General features: G+C 35.7%; 1 pseudogene; it reads right to left on the bottom strand.

The window, feature by feature from the left end:
* Positions 1-926: 926 nt before the first annotated feature.
* Positions 927-5,425, bottom strand: LOC121130429 ((3R)-3-hydroxyacyl-CoA dehydrogenase-like; annotated as a pseudogene).
* Positions 5,426-6,938: the final 1,513 nt, after the last annotated feature.

Raw genomic sequence — 6,938 nt, 5'->3', positions numbered from 1 at the left:
ACCAAATAGGAAAGCTATTCTTGTCAGCTGATGATACGTAGTTTAGTTAGCATCATGCCGTCATCATATGAGGAGATAAAGAGCTATAAGTGGAACAAGGAGCTTTCGAGGTCCGACGTAGTCATGCCATTGGTTAATTATGGAAGTGAAATCTCCAATTCAACGATTGTTTCAATCTTAGGAGTGAATTTACGGACTGTTCAGCGTATCTGTAAGAAGCTAGAGGACACCTGGGATGTTGATGCCACCATAAAGAGGGCACCCAAGGAGGAGGGCGCCAACAGGAAGTTCAGGGACACCGACTTTGTCGACAAGGTGAAGAAGATGGTTGAGCATGACCCTACCAGGTCCATGAAGGCCGGAGACAGGCCCTGGGTGTAGCAACAGGACTCAGCACCCTGCCATGTGTCCTAAATCTCCATGCAGTGGTTAACCGAGAACTGTTATGCCGTCGTAACCAAGGATTTGTGTCCTCCTAACTCTCCCGACCTTAATTCTTTGGACTATTTTGTCTGGGGCTATGTCGAGACATACCAACAGACATCCCCATAGCACCAAGGCCAGCCTGATGGACTCCATTAAGGAGGTATTCGGCAGATGGGCAATGAGATGGTCAGAAGAGCCTGCGCCTGGTTCAGAGGCCGTATTGAGGCCGTTATTGATGCCAATGGTGATTATATCGAATGAATGGCTACTGTATATCTATATGCTCGTCATAGTTTTGATTTTCAATAAAAAAGTTAAAAAATGTATTTTTTGTGTTGTTTTTTGTAGAAAAATATTTTGGCGACAATTTGATCCCCGCTCCCTTTATTTATAAATATACCTTTTTGGAACACGATCTAGAGGCCTAAGATCGAATAAAAAAACTTATTAAAAAAATAAGCTTTTTGACAAATAAATAAATATCTTGGTTGTCCTTTTCTTCATAACATCCCTCCATTCACATCAACGGATGTACCCGTAATATATTTCACCTTGGATGCTGCAAAAAATTTAACGGTTTCCGCAATATCCTACGGCTCGCCATAACAACCCATAGGAATTTCGAACAATGCCATCTGTTTGACATGCTCATGTAGATCCTTGGTCAATGGAGTATCAAAGAATCCTAGACACTCACTATAATGGAACTTTGCATGTTCCTGTGCTGCATTTTTGGTAAAGGAAATGAGACCACCATTTGAGGCAGAGTACTTTGTTTGGCCAACACTGCCTATCTTCTCCACCACACTCGATATATTGACAATAGAGCCTACTTTTTGGGTTCCTTTCAGAGCCTGACTCGCATTTTGGTCTTGAGGTAAGTACCTTTCAAATTGATATCATTAACCTTATGAAAGTCTTAATCCTTCATTTTCAATAAATATCCATCCTGAACGATACCCGTGTTGTTAAGAATAATATCTGGAGGCCTTCTATGCCCCTTTAAGACGTTAGGAAAAAGAGTATTAACTTATCCAGTATTGGACACATCCATCGTATAAGATGCATGCTTTTGATCCTTCAATTCATGGAGCCAGGCGGATAGAACAACGCCCTCTTTCTCAGGGTTCATTCTGGTTCCAATCACGGAACATCCATTTCTTGATAAAACACGACATATTGATTGACTCCGGTACAAGCGCCAATCCACCAACAAGTGACATTTTAATAAATTTTCTATAATAAATGAATGCAGTCTGCTAATCAAAATTTGCTTAATACTAGAGTTGGTATCCTTGTTATAGAAAAAAGAGGGCGAAGATAAGGCGGGAGCAAAACAGATAGTACCACTGAATTATGAGCCTTGGTAATATTAGCTGCCTGTTATATGATTTTTGTTGGGGGGAGGTGAGAGAAAATAAATTATTGTCAAATAGAGGAGATAATTCAGTATTTAAAATAGCATTAGGCATGAGAAAATATTACAATTGTATTTAAACTCATCTATACAAGAGCGATCTGAAAAGTTTCCAAACTCAACGTAAAGATGGAAGCACTCGTAAATAAAAGTATGTCAAATCTATCTACAACTATGGGTTATCAGTATAAATATCAGGATCGCATTTTCTATTTGTCCGAGTTTTGGGTAAATGCTTCAAAAAATTCGAACTAATCAACCTTCTAATTTTGGTTTCGGATCTGAAGTTTCGCTACCTAAAATTTCCTCGAATATTTATATCTAAATAAGCGAACCAACTTATATTTGAAAAAATATGGTCCTTCTTATCTATAGTACTAAAAAGTACCTATAATTAATATGTGTAACTAGAGATGGGAAATGTGTATTGATTATAATTAGTACGGATCAAGGAAACATTATAATTAGTACTAAGGATTTGTGTAAGAGGTTGAGGAGAAGGCGGGAGCGAGACAAATGGTATTTCTTAATTAAGACTATTATTCATATCAGCTGTTTTTTATACTTTTTTTTGGGGTTGGGAAAATGAATTACTGCTATAAATTGTATTTCTATTTCAATTAGAATATATTTATCTCATTATGCATTTTTAAATTAATTTACACCAAAAATAGGCGATAATTCTTCTTTTAGAGGAGATATTAACACACCCTCGACTTTACAAAATAGAAGAAAGGGCATATTCATAAACTTTCCTTATACTTAGTGTTTTCTTTATATGCATTCCTTCATAATATAAGCAAATGTATCGAGAAGAAAATGGCATGACGTCACATTTGTCTTTTTTTCTTACAGTAATAATTCGCAATTCCAACAATAGAAATGATATTCAACTCTAATTGGATCCGCTGATGGTGTAATAAAAACTTAACCAATCAACTTCTTTCCTTTAGCTGACCTTGAAATTATGATACACTTTACCTACCAGAGATAAAATAATATACTGGAATATCTAGATATGCGAGTTTAATTTCCTTCTGTGACGAAGTTTGCAGGTCAAAGCAATTTACCCCGAAATAAATAACGGAGAAACAAAAATTATGCATTTTATCAAATTTTCTGTACTAGCCGTAATCCAAATTCACAAAAAATAAAATTAAAACACAGACCTTCCTAATACACAAGAATAAATGTATGTAATAGGCTTGGTCTTAATAAGCCTTCAATTTATGTTGTAGGTACAATAGAGCGGTTTGATTTTCAACTCTGATCGAATTTCGATTACGGGTAGGACGGAAAAGATGTCCTATTGTATGAAAATGACCTATGCAAAATTGCATTGTCCTACGAGGTGATCTTTAGGTCTCACATCTCGATCAAATTAAGAAAAAAGGTTAACACTTTTTACTTTTTGAATTTTTTTTCGCAGAATAGATTTTTAGTTTAGTTTGCATTATTAATCATTTTTGAGCAAGATTTTTCTAAAGTATAAAAAGTATTTTACAAGTTTTTTTGTTATTTAAAAAAAAAAGTGTGTTATTGAGCAAAAAAAAATAGGGAATTTGCGTATAGCGTGAATAATAGGTAAATGATATTCTCGTTTTTTGCTCCATAGGGTAGCTTTATAAAAAAGTAAATTTAATATTTTTATATGTTGGAATAATGTCTATCATAACTAATAAATGCAAACTAATGATTAAATCTGTATTTTAATCTTTAATGACAAACTAGAGTAGGTTTTCCCGGCGTTGCCTGGGGCATTAGGTAATTAAAATGAATTAAGAACTCTTCCGCTGAATTTAAAATAAAAATAAAAATGAATGACCGTAAAATTAGGAACTCTCCTCATATCCCAAAATGATTTTTTAGCTCATATGTTGTAGAGATAAAATGCTGGGCAGGGTATAGTTTAAACTCTACCGGCGCCATGTTTCCAGGCACCAAGGAACTCTTCCAATATTCTATAGTACACTCCAGCCCACGGGGTTTGCAGGTGAACTACTGGCTCAAAGCAAGTTAAATTTCTGCACCAGTTCTTCCCTTAGTACCAAGGAACCATCTAATATCCCAAAAAACAACCCGGCTCTCAGGTTGTACAGGTGAGGTACTGGGCCTCCAGGCAGTTTAAAATGCACTGCTACCACATTTTAAGCACCAAAAACCCCTTCTCATATGCCAAAATACACACTCGTCCACGTTTTGTGGGCTATTGATCCCTGAACCAGGTTAAATTCTTCCACCATCCCATCCCTGAGCATCAAAGAACCCTTCTAATATCCGAAATATACACCGGTACTCAGATTGTACAGGTGAAGTGCTAAATAATACTATTGAAAGACCGCTTTTGAAGGCCAAAAACATGTTACCGAAGCCGGTCTGGAGCCTTATAAACCTACATGAAAAACTTCAGGAAAATCCATCCATTGATGTGGTCGTGATTGAAGAACAAACATACAAAAACACACAAACATTCCCCTTTAAAATATTTAGATAATAACACTTTTGTCATCTATCAAACTTGCACCTGGATGTGCTACTTAAAGATGACATCATCGGAAAAGGAAATTTTGATAAAAGTTGAAAAACAAACCGGCCTAATGCACAACTCAAAATAAAAACGCTTATAAATAGATTTCATCATTTCTTATTGTAAGAAGTTAAACATAGCAAAATAACTCAGTTTTAGTTCCAACTACACATAATCTTTATTTTCAATCTTACACTGTCATGTTACAATATCTTAAATATTTATATTGTATGTTAGACATTCATATATTAGAGTTGAAACTTGCTTCGAGACCGATACACTTTTCAGGTCGCCCTTAATGGATTCTTATTGACTGATTTGCGTCGAATCTGGAGTCAAAATCAGGGACGTCCGCAGGGCGTAGGCTGGAGGGGCTGTATAACCCCTTCTACAAAATTCAATATTTGAATTTTGTATTAAAAAAATTAAAAAAATTCAATATTTTTTGCAAACATTAATTTTCTGTTAAAAGCTATCGATTTTGGAAATTTTTCTCAAAAAAATTTAATATTTCAAACATGTTTCCAAAAAATTTAATTTTCTGTAAACAGCTGTGAATTTTTGAATTTTTTGTATTTTGAAATTTAATATTTGAAATTTTTTTGTAAACATCTGTAGATTTTTTGGAAAAAAATTTACAAAAATTTAATTTTCTGTATACAGCTGTGGATTTTTGAAAAAAAAATTTCAAAAAATTTAATATCTGAATTTTTTTGTAAATTTTTGGGAAAAAATTTAATTTTCTGTATACAACTGTGGATTTTTGAAAAAAACAATTTTTTTTCCAAAAAATTTAATATCTGAAATTTTTTTGTCAACATCTGTAGATTTTTTGAAAAAATTTATCAAAAATATATTTTTTTGGAAACAGCTGTGGATTTTTGAAATTTTCTTGCATAAAATTTTTTTTTTTTTTCAAAAAACCCCCAAAACTAAGTCTATAAAACCAAAACTACAGAAATACCCCCCTCCAAAACAGCAACAACAAAATCCCCTCCGGGAAATGCATTGTTTTTCATGGATGATGGATCATTTTCAAAGAAGTTTAATTCCATTCGAATACAGCAATAGACAAACCTCCTCAAACATCAAATAAAAAATGCCGTCTGAGGAAGATCTGCAGATTTGGAGTAAGTTCCTTCTTTGGTGTAGTCGGAGCTAGTTGCTTCATCAAAACTCTCCGTCATTTATATTGATATCTTGACAATTTTATCCATCCCTTAATGTATTACATTTAGTGCTTGCACTGTAGATGACTGACTGTATTTTTGCTATCAAGGCCACTATTTTGAATTTTCGTGGGTGACTTGAAGCCCTTGACACTACCCAATCACACTCGTAATTTTGCAGTTCCATTTTTATTTTCACTGTCTCATCCACTCTGTTAATTAATTGCCGCACGAACGGGAATATGAAGAAGAGGTGCTCGGAATTTTCAGTCGCCAAGGCAGTCAAAGTGGAATATTTATTCCCCATTGCTGATGTAGCAATTTGATATTGGAACCTCTTTTGTTCATAAAAAGTAAAAGGGTCAAAAGTTGATGCAACACTCTACAACATCTGTGCCTATTTTCAATTCGTTCCTTTTTGTTTTTGAGGTCATTGTTGGAAGCAAAAAAATAATGGAATCAGTGGTAGGGCTGCAAGGTCGGAGTTCGTACTTTTTTGGTGAAGGGAGTAGGAAGTACCAAGATTTATACGGACTCCGCCTACAACTACCAAAATTATTCTAATTTGTCATAAATAAAACTTATTTATACAGGTGTGCGCGTCTGAAACTGAACACTCTGAAATTTTTAAAAATAGTTAAATAATTCTGTAATTTTTAAAGTGGTCGACGAATTAATTTATTTAACATGAAAGATGAGAGTCTTAGACCCATGTCTATTCAATATAGCCACCCATATTCTCCACTACCAACTCCAGCCTGGACTGGAACTTGCTGCATGACTTGGTGATGAAGATCTGGTCGAGGTTGGCTCAGGTATTCTTGACGGTAGACTTCAGCTGGTCCTTGGACTTGTATTAGACTTCTGACAACATCCCCTTTAAACGCCCAAACACTGCAAGGTCAAGTGGCGAACAATCAGGCGAGTGAGGCCTTTCTCTTAAGCTAGTTGAGAAGAATTTTCGACCTTGCGAGGCGTTTTTCCATACCTACAGGCTTGAGGGCTTGACGAGGGGTTCTCTTGTAGACCTTAAGGCCAAGATATTTCTTAACTAGCCTGCCCATGGTCCTTTTGCTGACGTTGAACTCCCTGGAGAGGCCGCTGACGGTTACCTTGCCTCTCTTGTCCTCGACAGACTTTTTCACGGCAGCAGCCATTTCGTCCGACCTTCGAGGCTTTGACTTAGATCTTGTGTTCACCTCAGGAGTCCCTTCGGCTACCATGCTGTAAACGGTGGTGCGGCTGCAGTTCAGAACCTTGGCAATTTCAGTTGGAGTTTTTCCTCGCACGGAAAGTTCCAAAATTGTGACTCAACGTCTCTCCATATTATCGGCTGTTGTTTCACTGTTGCTATTTAGGTTAGATAATACAAGGCTTATTTAAAAGAACATCTTTATTC

The sequence above is a fragment of the Lepeophtheirus salmonis genome, chromosome Z (genome assembly GCF_016086655.4).
Source record: "Lepeophtheirus salmonis chromosome Z, UVic_Lsal_1.4, whole genome shotgun sequence".
Taxonomy (NCBI): Eukaryota; Metazoa; Arthropoda; class Copepoda; order Siphonostomatoida; family Caligidae; genus Lepeophtheirus; species Lepeophtheirus salmonis.
This window is presented reverse-complemented; position numbering and strand designations above follow the sequence as displayed.